Source organism: Pinus tabuliformis, chromosome 6, assembly GCF_031772625.1.
Source record: "Pinus tabuliformis cultivar Carrire ecotype Pingquan chromosome 6, CPIR1, whole genome shotgun sequence".
NCBI classification, from domain to species: domain Eukaryota; kingdom Viridiplantae; phylum Streptophyta; class Pinopsida; order Pinales; family Pinaceae; genus Pinus; species Pinus tabuliformis.
This window is the reverse complement of record NC_142292.1, coordinates 920,781,810-920,803,593: the sequence shown is the minus strand read 5'-3', so window position 1 is coordinate 920,803,593 and position 21,784 is coordinate 920,781,810. Positions and strand designations below refer to the sequence as shown.

The following is a 21,784-nucleotide window of genomic DNA, read 5'->3' as shown; positions in this document are numbered from 1 at the left end:
GCAATGGAGCTTCCTATTCCTCAAAATCCTTATGGAACTTGGATTCCTAACTTATCCTTGAAAAGTTAGCTTTGATAGGAAACGGGACCAAATGGACCCCAAGTTAGGTCCGTCAAGGGGGGAGGACTTAGCAACCAATGATGAGCTTGACCTAATCAGGGAAGAGAAGGGGATCAAACAAAAAAAATTCAATGAAAGGTGGCACAATGATCCCTATGAGGTAACTAGCTTAATGAAAACCAAGGGCTGGAACTGGTCTTCGAGCTAGGGCTTGTGATATCTTAAGATCCCACCGTTGAATATGATGAAATTTGGAGGGCTTCTTAAAGACACACCAGCGCAATTGTGGACCAAAAATCGAAGTATTTGGATGGCTAGATTGTGAGATATTCAATGCCCTAGGTGACGTATGGGGCTAGACCTAGAAAGAAGAGGAGAAGGTGAAGAAAAATAAGTTTTAGGGTGATCTCCTATGGTAGACTAGTGCCTAATCCTTTGGGGAGATTGGGGCCAAGAATGATTATGAATTTGGATTTGATTTTCTTGGTCAAGGAGGCCTTAAAGACAACTTCACTTAGCACTAGGGCAAAGGAGAGCAGCTTCAAAGACTTTATACTTCGTTTTGCAAAATAGATGGCTTATCAAGATAAATTTCAACCATGAAATATCCCTAGGAACATTCATTCATCATACATGGCCCATACATAAAGCATCACTATCTAGCAACAAAATTTCCACAACTTCGCAATAATATATGCAGCAAATTAGCCCTAGAATAGCGAAATCCCAACAACAATGTATGTGACAAAAATAGAGCAAAGAATAGCATTAAAATTGCACTTACATGTATTAGAGTATATCCAACCATCAAAAATTTGCCAAACAAGAAGCTCCAAGACAAGAGAAAATGATCCAAACATAAAAATTCATTCCATGCTCCAAAATTTCGTCCACCAAGGATAGTGAAGTTCTCTAAAGAGATACAAGTCCAACAAAGTGATGATGAGTAAATGAGATCATCTCACTTGTATTATACACAACTTAGGAGTTCAAATTAGCCTCCTTGGCCTACATAAGCCCCAAAAATAAAATAATGTTCTAATAATTCAACTTTTGGTGACATACCCACCAAACTAGTTCATAAATGAAAAAGTAAGCCTCTCAAGAGATCAAATAATAATCTATGCATGTCGTAGAGCCCTCTAAGAGTCCTAATAAAGTCCATGGGTGCCACACAATGAAGAATAGGACCCTCAAAAGCAGTGGACAAGGGGTTGGACCCTTATAATAACCTGTGGTGCTCCAAATGACATGTGGGGGCACACAAGTATCCTCATGGGTCTCCAAACAAATCAAAGATGCTTGTAGATCGCCTGCAAGGGCTAGGATGATGGTGTAGGTGATGCCACATCATCGTGCAAATCCTGGATCATCTACCAAGTGTATGTTGTAAGTCTGAGGCTAGCTAGGCATGATGGATCAAGTGCATCCTCCTCATCCAATAAGTGAACCACGAGCAATCTCTGAATGGTTGTGGGGATCCATGGAGTGCAATCCGCTGTTGTGGAGACCCATGGCTCTCAACGCTCACCCTACATGTGCCAATGTAACCTTATGGAGAATTAGGACCCTATATAGGGAGACCAAACCCAAGATGGAAACCATCTGAAGATCCAATGTGTCCCCTAGCCTTCCAGTACAACAAGTCATTAGAGAAATCGAGTAAATGAGCTTACCTAATCATGGACCATAGGTGGGGACTTCATAATGGCCTACCCTTCCATAATGGGCTTCGGGATGTGTCAGTGACTCCTAAACTCCAAATGGGGTTAACCAATAATATTATTAGGTGGTTTCTACTTCTAAAGGGGATAATATAGTCAAGGTACATCCTTCAAAAAGTGGTGGCATGTGGCAGATAGGTGAATGAAGTAGGGAATGAGAAGGGGCATCCACGGGTCACATGCTAGGGTACAAGGGTAGCTAATAAGCGGGAAGCCCACACTTGGGTTTATAATGCATAGGAGGTAGCAATCGTGGTAAATGAGGTGCCCCGGCCTTGATTTTTCGACCCTTCTTTACATGCATTTTGCCATTTCATGATTTTCTTTGATTCACTGCTCGGGGCTCAAGGGGTAAGAGCATGATGTATAAGATATAGCAGTGAATACCCCCTTTTAAGGTGGGGCGGTTCATTTCCCACCAAGGGTTGGGAGAATCATGGGTTCCTATATGTTGAAGGAGGTTCATAGAACCTATAAGAACCAGGGTGATGGCCATGATGATGGAGTAGAGCTCATGTATTGGCTTTTGCCGACATGCTAAATGTATTTGTCTTGGCCATCTTTTGCATTTTGTGGTAAATTTTCCTGTTGAATGTAGCCATATATGCTTTATCTTTTTTTTTCAACTGCATCAACCTTCGGAGTTCATTCCAGGCCATGACCCAAGTTGTTGGCAAGGGGAAGGGGCAAGCTAACCCTATGTGGACCCAGGCAAGAGAAATGATGAATGGGGTAATAATGAATGAAAAGGGGGGGTAATATAAGAAGATAAGGGAGCGTGACCATGCAAACAAAATCAGGGTTTTCCGTGAAATACCATCCCTAGAACCAAATGGTCAATAAAAGAGATTCCATGGGACTAGAATCCAAGGTTAATTCCTAAACGGGGTGTAGGGGACAAAAGCACAGACTTAGCCCATTCTTTCTATCAAATCCCCCCATTAATCCATGCCCAGAAGTGTCCATGATAAGCAAACTACAATACTCAATTTCCAAATGACAAGGCATACCTTTAGATTCAAGAGGCCCACCCAACGTTGCACGAAGCGGGGACGTTTTTTTGGAAGCGGGGTCACAGAAGCGTCATTTCCCCAAAAACTAGGAAGCGAAGCGTCCCGGAAACGTCTACTATATATATTATATTTTTTTGCATTTATATTAAAAAAACATCCAAAATACCAAATTAGTTGTAGAAGACATGAAAACATGCATTTTTTACATAAATCAAGATAGATATGGCATCCATTGTACATCAATGATTAATTATTCCAGCATCAACCATCTAGAGTCTAGATTCCTCTTCTCTTGTCTAGCCTTTGCCTCTACTTCAATTCTATAGGGATATTAGTCAACATTGCCTAATTTTGATCAAACAGCTTAGTCCAAGCCTTATAATATGGTAGAGAAGGCTTAACATGCATGATCAATGATTTTAACTTGAATGAAGGGTACACAAGTGTTAAGGCCATGACAAAGGAGTTCAACAATGAACAACACCAACACTGGGGTACATATAGGGCTTGGTGCTCTTGATTAAATGCCAATCACATGCCCTCATACATGATACAATCCAATGAAATGCCACAATCCCATTGATCCTGAAAACTGTTAAGTCTACTGAATTTTGAATGGGATATGAAATTCTATTTTCTCCATATGAAATCTGACAAGGTTGGAACCACTCTCAAACATCCCGAGTCATTTCAAGGTAATGTTAAAAATTTAAGTTAAAGGATGGACATGAAAGATAAAGGAGAAGTCACTTTTACTTCAAGAATTTAACATTACCATTAGGGGGCATCTAACAAGCGTCTAGGGAGCATCAAGGGACACCTTGGGAGTATTTGGAAAGTTTAGTTCCTCACATAACAGATCGAAATTTCCAAAAACAAAAAACAAATAAAGGCCTGCGGAACCGTGTGAACCGTCCACCTTCTCTCGGATCCGCTCGCGATCTATTGTGGATACACGCCCGAACCTCCACAGATCCGCACCTGATGCTTTCCAGATCTGTGGATCGGGCCCCCACGGATCCAATTTTCCAGGAATTGCCAAAAAAAGGCAAAACTGCAGATTCGATTTTTGGATCCGCGCTTCCGCCAAAGGATCGGTGGCAGATCCGTAAGGGACACAATTTTGTTTCCATATCCTTGGGGGGGACGGTTCCTGCAACACTAGGCCCACCTTCAAACATACAATCATCGAAGATGGGCGAGGGACCACATGGCTGGCTCAGTGAAGGAGAAATGGCACAATGAGCTCGCTAATGGTTGCAAGGGGTTGTTGGTTGCTAGTTGAGGACCATCTTGGAGAAAAAAAAATCTCCTAGGGATATCACTTACAAAATGGTGGGTAACATCTGGCTCCAACTAGGACATGATCTCTTGAAGAAGTGGGCGTAGCTACTCGAACAGGAGGCCACGAGAACTCCAGCAATCTCTTGGTTACCATAAACCTGTCACCTGCACATATAATAGATGGAAAAACACATAGCAGCATGCTTTCGCGACGTTTCATGATCGCACATGCTAAAATGTTAGGCCATCAAATCAACAGAAACAAAATATGCTAATATGCATCTTTCTATCACGAGAAATATCATATGATGTTATTCCTAATGCAAAAATGAGCATGCAATGCATCCTACCCTAACATGCATATGACGATGTTATTATTAAGTGTAATCATAAAGCCAGTGCAACCAACATATCATCAAGTCAATATAAATATGCTTGCCTATACGATTACTCATGCAGCAAATCCCAAAGCGAATGCAAACCCAAACACATGGAGAACATTGTGGGCGGGATGTGGGAAGATATGATGCCCACACATGGATGATTATGTGAGAGGGGGTAAGAAAAGGATGTAATCTAGTCCGTGAGATCTTCTCTTGCAACCAAAATATAGAGACAACCAAGCTCATAAAATTTTGATGGATGGCAACCTCTGGCATATCACTTCCACCATTGTCCTTATTATTTATGTCATGGCTTATGGCCTTCATTGGGTTATGGTTAGGAAGCCGATGAGATGGAGAAACACAAGTAGGTTGCACATGATGATTACACTAGAGAGGGGAGACTATGGAGTGATCAAAACCCTGAGGGTGCGTACAAGGAGGATAAGTATAATCGATGAAGGGCTTTTCCTTGACACTATCCTCGAGCGGGGGCAAGGGCTCACAATTACTTAACATCATATGACCAAGGGTGACGGAATCACTTTACGAAGACTCAAAATGATGACTAATAGGAAAAAGGGAGAAAGAAATATTGCATTCAACGAATTGTGCTTTACTTGAATCATAATCTAAAGGCTCAAGTGATTTGAACATAGAATCATACTCAGAAGAAGTGGGAGCCTTATCAATTTCCTTAGTATCAAAGATCGGGTCTCTCCTAAAAGGAAAATTGATTACTTCCCAGGGGTATCAATGGGTATGTCATCATAAATAGTGCCTGAGGGGAAGGGAAGACCAATATCATCCTCATCCTCCTTGTCAGTGTCGTAAATGGGAGCGCAATCAAATCGAGGACCAATAATTTCCCATTTCTCCTTTTCAATGTGGAAATAATCTTCAATGTCATCTTTCAAGGGGCTAATGGGATCATCTCTCTCAAGGTTTTTAAAAGAGGATTCATCAGGAGTAATATCCTTGAGAAAGGTAGGGTTGTTCTCAATTTCATTTTCCATAAATTCATCCTTCCCAGCACATGTATCCTCAAAATTATCATTTTCATCATGTGGAGCCAAGGAGGACTCATATTCTTATTCATTACCTAGATTCTTAATTTCTTGATGGTGCTCGATGAAAGGTTCCTCTTGGATGCTTAATGCAGGGTGTACTTGAAAATGTCTAAGAAAACCCTAAATGAACTCTTCAATAGATGAGATGCTCCTAGGTTCACGATCATGTAGCCATGAGTTATGACCACCGAGAGATCCCATGAACAATAACATAAGAACATCTTGGTGGACAACCTTCTCTCTTGAAGCATGTGCATTAAATCTTTCTACGTGGTCAATTGTGGAGAGTCGATCATTATCAAACATGAGCACCCCATGTACCATCCTTCCCGCGACATGATTAGGATGTCCAGGGATGCTAGCAATGTCCAAAGCTGGAAATTTACGAAAGACTGACAACTTATTTGAGGTATACATGAAACATATGTAGGAATCGCCAGAGAGAAATTAAAGATGCCTAAAAAAATGCTTGATTCACCCTACAAGCATCGACCTTAAAGTTCAATGAAGAACTACGGCTTCGTTCTTCCAATAGAGTCGCCAATAACGATATGTCAATATGTCATATGGGGAACAAAACACATGTTTCATGTCCCCTGCAACGGCGCCAAAAATGTTACCACTCAAACTAACAAGGGTCCTAAATGGAATCCTAAAGGGGCAACTACTAGGATAAGGGCAACAATGGAGACTTAGTCCATTGTCACCTCAACTAAGGCTCCCTACTCTTAACGGACTTTCACTGATGGGAGGAGACCCGATATGAGGACTCACTTACAAAGAATATATCAATGCAACGGATAAGAAGTGATTCCAATCACCATTTACAAGGAGAAACTCAAAATTAGGGCTTGTTTGCTTTGTACACAAGGTGTAGGGCTTTTCTAGGAAAGGATGTTGAGGATCCGAGGGTTAGGTTTAGGGAGTATGTCATGCAATGGAGCTTCCTATTCCTCAAAATCCCTTATGGAACTTGGATTCCTAAGTGATCCTTGAATAGTTAGCTTTGATAGGAAACAATACCACACAGGACCAAATGGACCCCAGGTTAGGTCAAGGGGGAAGGGTTTAGCAACCAATGATGAGTTTTACCTAATCAGGGAAGAGAAGGGGATCAAAGAAAAAAATTCAATGAAAGGTGGCACAATGATCCCTATGAGGTAAATAGCTTAAGGAAAACCAAGGGCAAGAATTGGTCTTTGAGCTAGGGCTTACAATATCTCAAGATCCCACCCCATCGGAATCTCATGAAATTTGGGGGGCTTCTTGAGGACACACCAGCACAATTGTGGACCAAAAATCGAAGTATTTGGATGGCTGGATTGTAAGATATTCGATGCCCTACGTGACCTATTGGGCTAGATGTTCATTTTAGATAACAATGGTATGTTCTATGATTTAAAGCAATTTACTTCAATTTTTCTTATTAGCCCAATATCAATTTCCAAATTAGCAATCACATTAACATTGATAGTAAATGCAGATAGAACATAAACAATAAGCAGAAAACAAGCCAAGACAAGAGGACACAATATTTGGCGGATGCCAGGTAACCCCAATGTGGGAAAAACCCTTTGATCAAATCTTCTTATTATTCTTCAAAAGTTCAGCACAAAGAGAGTACATCATACAAAATTTACTTGCCCAAACATTGTCAAAGCAGTCCAATCAAACTGCAGCGAACAAGATGCCCTAACTAGAAAGTCAATGCTAGTCAAACCAGCAAAAATTTCCTCCAAATAAGCTCGATCAAACCCAATAAACTTGGCCTCCAGAGATAGTCTGAATCAGCCCAAAACAGTCCTGAAATTCTTGGTCAAACTTGGTCAAAGCAGAGTCAACACTGCAGCCAAAGGCCTCGTGGTCAACACTAGTCAAACAGCTGTAAATTCCTTGATTTCTGCGCCGAGAGCTGCAGCCTAAAGAAATCAAATTTCCTGCCTGAAAAACGCAATCAAAGGAGGAGGTTTGACCCTTGGTCAACGTCCCTGTAATTTGCCCAAAACATATCTGAAATTTTCGGCCTGTAATTTTAGTCAACCCAAGTCAATGCATGAAGAAGAAGATGCTCATGTTTGTTGTATGAACCAATGCGAAGAAGAGAGAGAAAGATGTGTTGATGGTGTGTCCAAATGAGGAAAATGCCTCTTCTATTTATACACAACGTTGAGGATGAAGAGACATGTATGTTGGGCTTCATGAGCCTACATTAGACTTATGGCTGACCTTGACAATTTGTCCATAGAAGAAATAAATTCATAATTCCATTTCTACTTGTAAGAATGAGATGATCTTTAGATCAATCTTGCACCTCTCGGAAAGAGGAATCCAACAAAAATATTATCTCCTTCATATGAGTTGTCCAAGATGGAGTTTGGCCCTAGTTGCCAATTTTAACACTCCCTCTCAACTAGGGAAAATCCACCTGCCAAACCATCTGTCAATCTGTACCATCTCTGACATCCCTGCTATGCTCTACTCTGCTCTGCTGAACCATGAAGAAATAATGAAGAAAAAATGATCGGTGTATCATACCACTCTCCACTGACCCGAAGTCAGTCTCCTTTGATCTCAGATCAATATCAAACATCCTAGCATAGGCAGTACGGTAGTACACGATGCGTCCATCGTTAGTACTATGGTCCCTATCCTCATTTCCCAACTCATTGGCCAGATGAGAGGTACTTCCCATAAGTCCCAGACTACATGGGTAGGATGTATCGGCAGGAGAAGCTGAACCATGCATCCTACTCATATGCCATAGGAGAAGGTGAACCACGAATCCTGTTCATATGCCATAGGAGAAGGTGAACCACAAATCCTATGCATATATGAACCATCACGGGGTATCACACGGGAAGGTGAACCACTCACCCTGTACACAGCGCACCACTAGGGGAAGGTGAACCACTCACCCTATGGTCGCTCAAAACTCCAAGAAGTACCCCAAGCCCCTCGGAGCTCCCAAAGCTCAATATCCAACTCAAATAGGACCCTCATAAGAGGGTCCTTACACGACTCCAAGTCATTCACAGAAGGTTAAAAATTTGACCTTCCCCAAGGGCTTCATAAGAATATCTGCAACCTGTTCATCAATTCCAATGTGATGGAATCTTATTGCTCCTCGTTGTACCATATCTCGGATAAAGTGGTACCCGATATCAATATGCTTGAAGCAGTCATGAAACACGAGATTCTCATAAAGACGAATCCCACTTTGGTTGTCGCAGTAAATCACGGTGGTATCCATCACATGCCCAAACAGCTCACTAAAGAGCTTCCTCAACCAAACAAGCTTCACAGGAGGCCATACTAGTAGCAATATATTCGTCCTCGATGGTGCTGAAAGCAACCGATTTCTGCTTCTTTCTCATCCAAGATATCGAAGCAAAACCTAGTGAGAAGCAACATCCCAATGTGCTCTTACGATCCACCACACTGCCAGCCCAGTCAACATCAGAATAACCATGGAGCCTTAAATTCCTGGCAGTGTATCTCAATCCATAGGTGATTGTGCCCCGGAGACATCTCAAGAGATTCTTGGCAGCAATCCAATGTATGTGATGAGGCTCGACCATAAATTGACTCAATGTATTCACTGCAAATAATATGTCCAGACGGGAGTTCACCAAGAACATAAGGGCCCCAACGAGTTGATGATACTCGGAAGGATTTCCCAAATCGGGCCCAGCAGCACTTCTGCATAACTTCTTGAAGTTAAGTTCCATCAGAGTAGTCACGAACTTACAATCCACCATCCCAAATCTTTCAAGTAACTTCACAATGTATTTTCCTTGGGAAAGGAAAATCTCACCTGGCTTTTGCCAGACCTCCAAGCCTAGGAAGTAGTGCATCAATCCTAGGTCCTTCATCTCGAATTCGGAAGCCAACTCCCTCTTGCATTGATAAATAAGAGGGTCTACACCTGTCAAAAAGAGATCGTCCACATAAAGTACCAAGATGAGAGGTCTATCATTTTCAACCTTGAAGTAAAGGTTCGGATCAGCTTCACTTCTTGTAAAACCCAGCTTCATCAGATAGTTGTTGATCCTCTCATACCAAGCCTGGGGAGCTTGCTTCAACCCATAGAGGGCTTTCTTCAACCTGCATACATGTGTCTTTCGATCTAGAACTTCGAACCCCTCGGGTTGTTCTACATAGACTTCCTTCTTAAGTGAACCATGCAAGAAAGCGGTTTTGACATCCATTTGATGTAAACTCCATCGTTGAGAGGCAGCAAGGGCAATGATCGACCGAATGGTGGTATATCAGGCAACTAGTGCAAATATCTCATCATAGTCCACACCTTCCTTTTGAGAGAAGCCTTGTGCAACAAACTTGGCCTTGAACTTTTCAGCACTTCCATCAACTCCATGCTTGATCTTGTAGAGCCATTTCGAGGTGACAACAGATTTGTCCTTGGGTCTAGTGACCACATCCAGATATCATTCTTCATAATCGACTCATACTCTTCGTTCATAGCATCCTTCCAAACTTGGTGCTTCACAACTTCTTTGAATGTGCAAGGCTCAAATTGAACAATGGTGCTCATGTCAGCTAAGTACACTTAGTACCTATTCGGCTTCTTACTTTCACGAAATGTCCCCCTTGGTGCAATATGTCTCTCAGCGTCTTCGAGAGTGTCCCTAAGCCATGAGGGTCTCCTTTTTGAGGAGGACTCATGGGGAGGTGGATTAATGGGATCCATCGTCCTTCAGCATTGGGCATCAACTCATCCTGCGATTCTCCCTGCTTTCCTGTATCTTCTTCTTTGTCCTTCCTTGGAATAGGAAGGTTCCTAATCTTCCCATAAGCAGCGTCTTCATCGAAGGTGACATCATGACTTATTTCCACTTCTCTTTAACCAGGCACATAGATTCTATATGCCTTTGAAGTTTCACTGTACCCCAAAAATGTTCCTTTCTTCCCAGATGCATCTAATTTGCTTCTCTTTTCTTTCAACACATGAAAATACACGGGGCTACCAAAAATTCTAAAATGAGAAACATCAGGTTTCTTACCGGTGAAAACTTCTTCGGGAGTTTTGGAGTCCAATGCTTGATGAGGGCATCTATTTTGAACATACACGGCAGTGTTGGCAGCGTCTCCCCATAGGAACTTCGGAAGGCCTTGATCATGAAGCATGGCACGAGTGGCTTCTATAATAGAATGATTCTTCCTTTCAGCAACACCATTTTGCTCAGGAGTATATGCGATAGTAGTCTCCCTCTTAATGCCAGCTTCTCTACAATAGTCATTGAACTCATTTGATTCATATTTGGTTCCATTATCGGTCCTCAATATTTTGATCTTCTTCCTTGTTTGATTTTCGACCAAGGCTTTGAAAGAGCAAAACCATGTGAACACTTCGTCCTTTTTCTTCAAGAAATAAATCCAAGTTTTGCGAGAGAAGTCATCCACAAAGATAGCATAATATAAATATCCTCCCAAAGATGTCATGGGCAACATACCAGATAGATCAAAATGAACCAATTGCAAAATGTCGGTAGTCTTGCTATCACTTGATGGGAATGGTCCCCTTGTATGTTTTCCTTCTACATATGTTTTCCTTCTGCATATCCATGACAAACACCTTCGTGTTCTACTTTAAATTCAAGCATACCTGTCACCATCTTCCTTGCATCAGGTAGGGCTTTATAATGGAGATGAGCAAATCTTCAGTGCCATAATTCGGATTGAAGAGATGTGTTGCAAGACATAGCTCCCAATGGACTTCCTCCAACTTGATATAGGCTGTCAACCCTAAATCCAAGAGTGAATGCTTTTTTGAAATTTCTTTTCCAAACACATACCTTTCCATCAATGAATGCCACCTTGAATCCTTTGTCCTCCATCGCCGAACTTGATATAGGTTGTCAACCCTAAATCCAAGAGTAAATGCTTTTTTGAAATTTCTTTTCCAAACACGTACCTTTCCATCAATGAATGCCACCTTGAATCCTTTGTCCTCCATCGCCGAGATAGATACCAGGTTCTTCTTTAAATCGGGTACATATAGTACTTCTTGTAGATGAATGGTGTTACCTTGATTCAATTGAAGAGTAACATTCCCAACTCCTTTCACGAGATAGGTGGGAGTGTCTCTAAGAATGATTTCCAGATTTGTATCCTTTTCTATCAGATTTGAAAGGGCTTCCTTGTACCCAGTGAAGTGCCTTGAGGCACCACTATCAATCAACCAATTTCCCAAGGTATCCAGAGGAGAGGCAATAGAGAGGGAAGATATAAGATAAAATTATTTTTTCTTGTTATCTACAACATTAGATTCATCATACTTGGAGTTTCTCGATCTTTTGGGAGGTCGACCATTTCCATGTTGAGTAGCAGAAGCATTCATATTTCCTTAGTTGTTGAACCTGCCATTCCTTTGATTATTGTTGCCCCTGAAATTGTTTCGGTTGTTGTTGTCATTATCCCGAGGTGTATCCCTTTTATTAGGACACTCCCTAGCATAGTGGCCAAACCTATTACAAATGAAGCATCTAACCTTTCTTCCATCTTTGAATCTTTGTCTTCCTTGGCATTGCTTCTTTGAACCTGCATTGTTCTTCCTTTTAGCATGAGCAAAGAATGCGGTAGGATCATTCCTATTTGAAGGCATGTCTCTCTCTATCATCCTTGTTTCTTCTTGAGTACATCTAGTCAATAATTCACCAAAACCAGGAATCTGGTCATTGTTGAGAATAGTAGTGTTGAACACATCCCATTCACGAGGGAGACCTCCAAGGGCAATGAGAGTGAGCTCCCTATCAGCAATAACTTCTCTAATTGATAGAAGATCATTTATTATTTCAATGATCCTCGTGAAGTAGGATTGAATATCTTCTCCTCTTCCCTTCTTTATGTCCTTCAACTTGTTCTTGAGAAAGAGAACTTGGTTTGCATTGATAGCTTTAAACATGCTAACCAACTTGTAATACATCTCCTTAGATGTGCCCAAATCGGAGATGTAAGCAACTAAATTCTTATGAATAGAATCCCTAATAATCTTCTTAGCTTTGACTTCACCTTTCTTGTACTTTGTCTTATAGCTACAGCCAATGCATTTGAAGGAGGTTCAACAATCTTTCCCTGCACATACTCCATAGCATCATGCTCTTCCAAAGTCAAATCAAGAGACATCTTCCATGGATGATAATCAAACTTATCATTGAGCTTGTCCTTGTCCAACAAATCTCAGTGATTGTTCTTCTCACTCTTGCTTGGGCTTTGTCTTTACCTCACCTCTAATACCATGTTAATTTTAGATAACAATGGTATGTTCTATGCTTTAGAGCAATTTACTTCAATTTTTCTTATTAGCCCATTATCAATTTCCAGATTAGCAATCACATTAACATTGATATTAAATGCAAATAGAACATAAAAATAAGCATAAGACAAGCCAAGACAAGAGGATACAATATTTGATGGATGTCAAGGAAAAACCCCAATGTGGGGAAAACCCTTTGATCAAATCTTCTTATTATTCTTCAAAAGTTCAATAGAGAGAGAGTACATCATACAAAATTTATTTGCCCAAACACTAGCAAAACAATCCAGTCAAACTGCAATCAACAGGATGCCTTAACCAAAAAGTCAACGTTGGTCAAACCAACAAAAAGTTTCCTCCAAATAAGCTCGGTCAACCCCAGTCAACTCAGCCTCCAAAGACAATCTGAATCAACCCAAAATAGTCCTAAAATTCTCGATCAAACCTAGTCAACGCTGCGATCAAAGGCCCTGCGGTCAACATTGGTCATACAGCTACAAATTCCTTGATTTTTGTGCCAAGAGATGCGGCCTAAAGAAATCGAATTTCCTACTTGAAAAACGCAGTCAAAGGAGGAGGTTTGACCCTTGGTCAACTTTGGTCAAAGTCCCTGTAATTTTAGTCAACGCATGAAGAAGAAGATGCTCCTGTTTGTTGTACGAACCAATGAGAAGAAGAGAGAGAAAGATGTGTTGATGGTGTGTCCAAATGAGGAAAATGCCTCTTCTATTTATACACAACGCTGAGGATGAAAAGACATGTTTGTTAGTCTTCATGAACCTACATTAGACTTTTGGTCGATCTTGACAATTTGTCCATGAAAAAAATAAATTCATAATTCCATTTTTACTTGTCAGAATGAAATGATCTTAGATCAATCTTGCACCTCTAGGAAAGAGGAATCCAATAAAAATATTATCTCCATCATATGAGCTGTCTAAGGTGGAGTTTGGCCCTAGTTGCCATTTTCAACACTAACCTAAGAAAAAGAGGAGAAGGTGAAGAAAAATAAGTTTTAGGGTGATCAACTATGGTAGACCAGTCCCTAATCCTTTGGGGAGATTGGGGTCAAGAATGATTATAAACTCGGATTTGATTTTCTTGGTCAAGGAGGCCTTAAAGACAACTTCACTTAGCACTAGGGCAAAGGAGAGCAGCATCAAAAACTTATACTTCGTTTTGCAAAATAGATGGCTTATCAAAATAAATTTCAACCATGAAGTATCCCTCAGAACATTCACTCATCATACATGGCCCATACATGAAGCATTGCTATCTAGAAACAAAATTTCCACAACTTCGCAATAATAGATGCAGCGAATTAGCCCTAGAATAGAAAAATCCCAACAACAATTTATGTGACAAAAATAGAACAAAGAATAGCATTAAAATTGCACTTACATGTATTAGAGTATATCCAACCATAAAAAATTTGCCAAACAAGAAGCTCCAAGACAAGAGAAAATGATCCAAACATCAAAATTCATTCCATGCTCCAAAATTTCGTCCACCAAGAAGGATAGCGAAGTTCTCTAAAGAGATACAAGTCCAACCAATTGATGATGAGCAAATGAGCTCATCTCACTAGTATTTATACACAACTTAGGAGTGCGAATTAGCCTCTTTGGCCTACATAAGTCCCAAAAATAAAATAATGTTCTAATAATTCAACTTTTGGTGACAAGCCCACCAAACTAGCTCATAAATGAAAAAGTAAGCTTCTTAAGAGGTCAAATAATAATCTATGCATGTCATAGGTCCCTCTAAGAGGCCTAATGAGGTCCATGGGTGCCACAATGAAGAATAAGACCCTCAAAAGCAGTGGAAAAGGGGTTGGACCCTTGTAATAATCTATGGTGCTTCAAATGACAAGTGGGGGCACAAGTATCCTCATGGGTCTCCAAACAAATCAAAGATGTTTGTAGATCGTCTGCAAAGGCTAGGATGATGGCGTAGATGATTCCACACCATCGTGCAAGTCATGAATCATCTGCCAAGTGTATAGTGTAAGTCTGGGGCCAGCTGGGCATGATGGATCGGGTGCATCCTCCTCGTCCAATAAGTGAACCACGATCAATCTCTGAATGGTTATGGGGATCTATGGAGTGCAATATGCTGATGTGGAGGCCCATGGTTCTCAACGCTCACCCTACATGTACCAATGTAGCCCTCTGGAGGATTAGGACACCATATAGGGAGACCAAACCCAAGATGGAAACCATCTGCAATCCTGAATAAGATACAATGCGTCATTAGAGAAATCAAGTAAATGAGCTTACCTAATCATGTACCACAGGTGGGGACTTCATAATGGCCTAACCTTCCGTAATGGGCTTCAAGAAGTGCCAATGTCTCCTAAACTCCAAATGGGGTTAACCAATAATCATATTAGGTGGTTTCTACTTCTAAAGGGAATAATATAGTCAAGGTACATCCTTCAAAAGGTGGTGGCATGTCGCAGATAGGTGAATAAAGTAAGGAATGAAAAGGGGCATCCCTGAGTCTCATGTTGGGGTACAAGGGTAGCTAATAAGAGGAAAGCCCACACTTGGGTTTATAATGTATAGGAGGGAACAATCGTGGTACATGAGATGCCCCAGCCTTGATTTTTCGACCCTTTTTTACATGCATTTTGCCATTTCCTGATTTTCTTTGATTAACTGCTCGAGGCTCAAGGGGTAAGAGCATGATGTATAAAATATAGCAGTGAATTCCCCCTTTTAAAGTGGGGCGGTTCATTTCCAACCAAGGGTTGGGAGAATCATGGGTTCCTATATGTTGAAGGAGGTTCACAGAACCTATAAGAACTAGGGTGATGGCCATGATGATGGAGTAGAGCTCATGTATTGGCTTTTGCCCACGTGCTAAATGTATGTCTCGGCCATCTTTTGCATTTTGTGGTACATTTTCCTGTTGAATGTGGCCATATATGCTTTATCTTTTTTTTCAGCTGCATCAACCTTCGGGGTTCATACCAGGCCATGACCCAAGTTGTGGGCAAGGGGAAGGGGCAAGCTAACCCTATGTGGACCCAATGGAGGAATGTGGACCCGGGCAAGAGAAATGATGAATAGAGTAATAATGAATGAAAAGGGGGGTAATATAAGCAAATAAAGGAGCGGGACCACGCAACCAAAATCGGGGTTTCCTGTGAAATTCCATCCCTGGAACCAAATGGTCAATAAAAGAGATCTCACGAGACTAGAATCCAAGGTTAATTCCTAAACGGGGTCTAAGGGACAAAAGCTCAGACCTAGCCCATTCTTTCCACTGAATCCCCCCATTAATTCATGCCCAAAAGTGTCCATGATAAGCAAACTACAATACTCAATTTCCAAATGACAAGGCATACCTTTAGATTCGGGACGCCTACTTTCAAACATACGATCAGGGCAAATGAGCGAGGGACCACATGGCTGGCTCAGGTGGCGAAGAAATGGCACAATGAGCTAGCCAGTGGCTGCAAGGCGCTGTTGGCTGCCGGCTGAGGACCATCTTGGAGAAAAAAAATCTCCTAGGGATATTACCCACAAAATGGTGGGTAACAGGGACTATACACTTTTTGTGTGCCAAATTGTGTTGTAACACTTCTGGACTATCTTCAAATCTCAGACTATATGAATTCACACTGCTACACAGGAATATACTTCCAAAAAACTAAACCAGCAAATTAACAAACAAAAACAACCACCTGAAAAATCCCAACAGCTCTCTCCCGCAAATAGAAGCTCTACTATCCATTCAAGGATTCCTAGAAGGTTACAGCAAACCACTCTAATACCATGTTGAAATTTTCTAACGGATGGTAAACAGATTCTAAACTGTCCTACAATTTCTACAGGAAACTTGACAAACAGCAGACATGGGAACACCCATCAAAACAGCTCTGTAATTAGTGCTAAAATCTATAAACACATGCTGTAGAAAACAATGAAGGGAATTCAATAGATGACCGAAAACCCTGTCATTGCTTTTATAAAATCTGAAAATAAAAAAATAATAATAAAAATTGCTACAGAAATATACCCCTAAACTGCTAGTCCCAAGACTCGAGACTCAATGAATAAATCCATACCTCTGCCCTCTCTTATAGATCCGAGAAGGACATGCTAGGGTTTTACAAGAATAGGTTTGCATTTGCTTTATCCTAAGTCAAACTCATAAATAAAATGTACTAAAAATAAAATCAAGGTGAATTTCACTTTTATTTTGACTCCTAGTCTATCTTTTACGGGTGGTACATGACTCTAACTCTATATATCAAAAGTGATGCACACCCTCCAGAAATGTGATGCGCCCTCACTAGCTTCTATAAGATACAATTCATTGCTGCTGAACAGTTGCCTAGATCAGCTTCTGCAGAAGACTGTACGAGGTACGTTCACGAACACAAGACCGCTTTGTAATGTTTCAATATTCTCATTCTCAATACAATTTCCAATTTTCTAACAAAGCTCAAGGCTCAAACATAACTCTATACTTATTATGCAGTTATGCCCTCACCATTACTTGGGAACGCTGCACCAGCAGCTGATGAATTTTCAAGCGTCACGGTCTAGCCACTTATGATATCGTTCATTGCTGTCCAAGTGAAAGGAAAAAATTGGAAAAGACAGAATAAATGAATGTTAATTTACTCTTGCATCATGTCAAATTCAACAACCATTCAGGAACTAATATGCAAAAGTTACGTCTACTCATATGGGAAATATGTTCTAACTCTAGTTGTAAATGAACAAAAGCAAACTTATACCTCCTAAGCAGATCAGAAACCCAAGCAGTAACCATCAAAACTGATGTCATCACTTAATCTCAAAGAAAGGCCTCTTATTAATGAAATATAGGGCATTTACTGTTAAAGGTCTTACAGGCCAACTATTACTCACTTCCAATAACGTTTCCATTATTATGAGAACTATAAGAAATTCAGTACAAATTATACATAAAGTAACAAATCTTTGAATATAAATGTTTGCAGGCTGTACAGCAACTTCAACAAAACTGTCATCAAAACTACACAAACAGGATACCTTATTCGCACAATAATTCAGTAACATGGTGAATACATTCAATTATCTTCTTCAAATATATGAAATGCAATCATGCAATGATTTATCCCTTACTTTCAATAGTTCATTGATTGCTGCAGAGGAGGAGCCATGACTGTTATAGAAGCCCAAGCCTCTTCTCTGATCCTTCGAATTTGCAATTCTCTGTATTCTTGACAGAATGCACAGTGCCAGCACAAGTAATGCACAAGGCAATCAGGCAAGGGCCTCTCTGGAAGATTGTAAATTGCACGCAGCTTCCTCCTATACCCACATGAATAAATGCACCCACAAGACGTAAATTGCTGCAGAATATACCAAACGACTGCAGCTGTGAGGCAGTGAGTCGCAGGACTGTCCAACTTCTCTGCAATTTTTCCAAACAGAAAGCATGGACAAAAACACCCAAGGAGGCAGGTCGTCATGTCTGCTCCGCAGTGACAGAGCCCTGTACTCCATTGAGGCCTGCTCTCCTGTTGCTGCTGCTGCTGCCAAATGGGCACTCCATAGGCAGGAGATTGGGGTATGTATTGCTGATAAGATTCAGTCTGCCCATAGGGCACAGGGATACTGGATGGTCCGGATACTGCGTAATATCCGTGACCTTGTCCTTGAATCAGAGGTTGATTTTCAGGTGGCTGATCCGATCCTATCCAATTGGGATCGATTTCTGCGCCCGGAGGAAGTGGGGGTGCATTGGGTTCGAACTTGGACCCCATGCCTGCCTGGTTGATTGTAGCGAGAGAAAACTTCGCAATAGCTGTAATGGAGCCTTGTGGCTGTGTTGACAAGAGCGCAAGCGTCCAAGCGGAAGAGTTTGCATCTGCGCTTAGGGTTCAGTGTGGTCTAATCTTATACTTCCAAAGAATTTAGGACGCTTCAATTTTCCATCCCTTTGAATTCATGTCGGTGCACTACAAAGTAAACTAGCATACGCCTGAAGCAGGCCAGGAAAAGCCTACCTTGATAGGAGGTGGATATAATGTAAATGAAAAAGTAAAGTGCACGCAAGGAAACGCCTAAGTCAATAGGAGGTGGATATAATATAAAAGAAAAAGAGTGTGTGAATGTGTTTCATGGAAATTATAAAGTTGGTTAAAGATAATAAGAAAGATATTTATGTTAAATTAATAGTGTAGCATGAATTATAAGAAATATGGTTAAATATACTTAATTAAATTATTATAATAATATAATGAAATTGATGTGGGATGGGACTTCCAAATTTTAATATATTAATAGATCAAATTATCTAATAGTGAGAGGGGTTGTATTTGAGGGGGGTTGTACTTTAGGGGGCATTTTCTTTTTTAAGAATTATATAGATTGTGAAATGAAGAAGAAAATAGAATAGTACATGAAAACCAATCTTATTTATACAAAGTGTGTTTTTGAGTAGAAATATATGGATGCTCACATTGTTAGTGGAGTTTAAAGTGATCATACTAGGAAAAAAAAATTGATCACACTAGAAAAAAATTCTCTCCGAGGAAATATCTAGGTGAATCCACTCGAAGGGGTCACATCTCATCAACTTATTAGCAAACCCTAACCTTGAGGGTGTCGAGGAGGATTGACCCCATAACCTCCCATTAGCAATGTGCTTTAGCAACAAGAACTCAACCAATTGAGCTAACCCTCAAGGCTTGATCATAGTAGAAATTATAATCATGTGCTCTCTTGATTACCTTGTCAATTTATGATACTATATGAAAAGAGATGCATTTAGTTCAAATCACCTGCTCTCTTGATTACCTTGTCAATTTATGATGTTATATGAAAAGAGATGCATTGAATTCAAATTAGTGAATTCTAACATTTGCAAGTGACATATTGTCATGTCAAAAATGTCAATTGTTAAAGAGAATAAGTTGTGCACCAAATTTATATAAATGTATATTCTATATATGTGATAAGAATAATTATAATATGGAATTAGTCCTAATTCCATTAAATTTTATTTCAATATTCACATTTATTTTTGCTTAAATCATATCCAAAATATTTGTTTTCAATTAAATGATATTAAAGATAATAATTACGTAGAATTTTTTTTTAAATATAAATATAGTATAAATTTTAAATATGAACTAAATATATTATAATTCAATTTAATAATTAAACACTAATATTAATACTATGTTAAATAATAAAACAATATTATTGAAATATTTGTTCAATTTGCAATTAAAATAGACTTTTGATTCTATTTCATGTTTTCACATCTATAGGGAAAGATATGCTAATGCAAACTCTCTCTAAGGGAGATGCTAGGAAGGATTTGGAACAGACTTTTGATTCTATTTCATGTTTTCACATCTACAGGGAAAGATATGTTAATGCAAACTCTCTCTAAGGGAGATGCTAGGAAGGATTTGGGTTATTGAAAGGTCACGTAGCATCTAGATGGTGATGTACGGGATTATATCCATTAGTCCTTTTTGGTAGATTGATACAAGTCAATGTATAAGATTTTTTGCATACATTTTGGTCAGTATTTCTAGCTACTTTGACAGTTCATGACAGAGTTACACTTCTTGGCAGATATATATATGAAACTTTTTCTCGGCATCTTATGTATTTATATTGATTATGTTAACAGACTTCTTTATTGGGATAGGGTGGGCTCCCATGTGAGCTTAGTTTTTTGGGATTATGATTATGAGCATGATAACATGTACATTGTTGGCCATCAATAATAACAACTTTATTTCTAACACCAATCATTTAATGTTAAGATCATCCCATGACTCTCAATCCACGAAGCTATCCTTTATCACTATTTCTAAGAGGTAATCACTCTGAGAAAGTCAATTGAAAGTCCCACTGATAGGATTTGTTCATATGTTTTGGATTTCAAATTTAGGTAAACATACCAATAGGTATTATTTTATAATATGGAATGAATATACAAATCAGAGGAAATTACATTGATAATTTGTATTGATCATTCTTATATAATTATGTAATCTCCACAACTACATGTCATTGAGAGTTTGCATGAAAAACATAAATATAAGAGTTTCAAAAAAATGAAGCAAGCCAAACTACATGATCACAAAATTTGTTGAAATGGTCACAAATTGCAACCCAACCATTGTGGTAGTTACCCTATTTCCAACATGTGTGACTGCACTTGTTGTTGTGGCATTAGAAATTACCACCAATGTCATCACCTTTAGCACCACAATAATGAATCAACCATTCCAGACATAACGTAGATTAAAATGGATTTATACATAACATAGATTAAGATGATCAATAATAAAATCCATGGAGAATATAGAAGTACAAATTGTATGCTTAAATATGAGCATGATATTACAAAATCAAAGAACAAGTATTGGGCCTTTGTCTTGCAGCACAAATAGAAAGTCAGACATGAGAGACCATGTAAAGAAGCAATCCCTTTATCCATGACCTTATTGGCCTGCAATTGCAGAATGTGTCCCTAGAAGCAGCGAGGATGATTGCCATAACCCTATCAACTTGCATTTGCAGAATGTATCAACAAAAGCAATGAGGATGATGAATGTACAGAATATCTAAGCAAGATTGTACATTTAGGCAAGGTTATAAAATAGATTAAGGTAACTATTAGAGCATAATAGTAAACTAGCAATTGCCCCTAAAGGTGCAAAGATACACAGAAGGAATTGAAAATTTAGGGAAAAAAAACCTGAACTATTTTTTCCTATATCAAATGGAGTGGGAAAAAAATTTCTCAAGGCAGAGCAGGATTTTTTTTTTTTAAACAGATAGACAAATTGTTTTCCTCTATATATTCATTCATTGAATGGATGGGAGGTAGACGAAGAAAAACCTACAAAATAGAAAGTGAATACTGATATTGATTGAGGCATCTAAAAACTGATGCTGATATTGATTGAGGCATCTAAAAATTGATGTTGATATTGATTGAGGCATCC

General features: G+C 39.6%; 1 pseudogene across 2 annotated transcripts in view; it reads right to left on the bottom strand.

The window, feature by feature from the left end:
* Positions 1 to 18,864, bottom strand: part of LOC149261946 (protein PLANT CADMIUM RESISTANCE 7 pseudogene) — a 45,254-nt pseudogene extending 26,390 nt beyond the window's left edge. For both annotated transcript variants that reach the window (XR_016258648.1, XR_016258643.1), the window contains exon 1: positions 17,931 to 18,864. The product of XR_016258648.1 is annotated as a protein PLANT CADMIUM RESISTANCE 7 pseudogene, transcript variant X2 (transcript). The remainder of the gene's footprint in view (positions 1 to 17,930) is intronic.
* Positions 18,865 to 21,784: the final 2,920 nt, after the last annotated feature.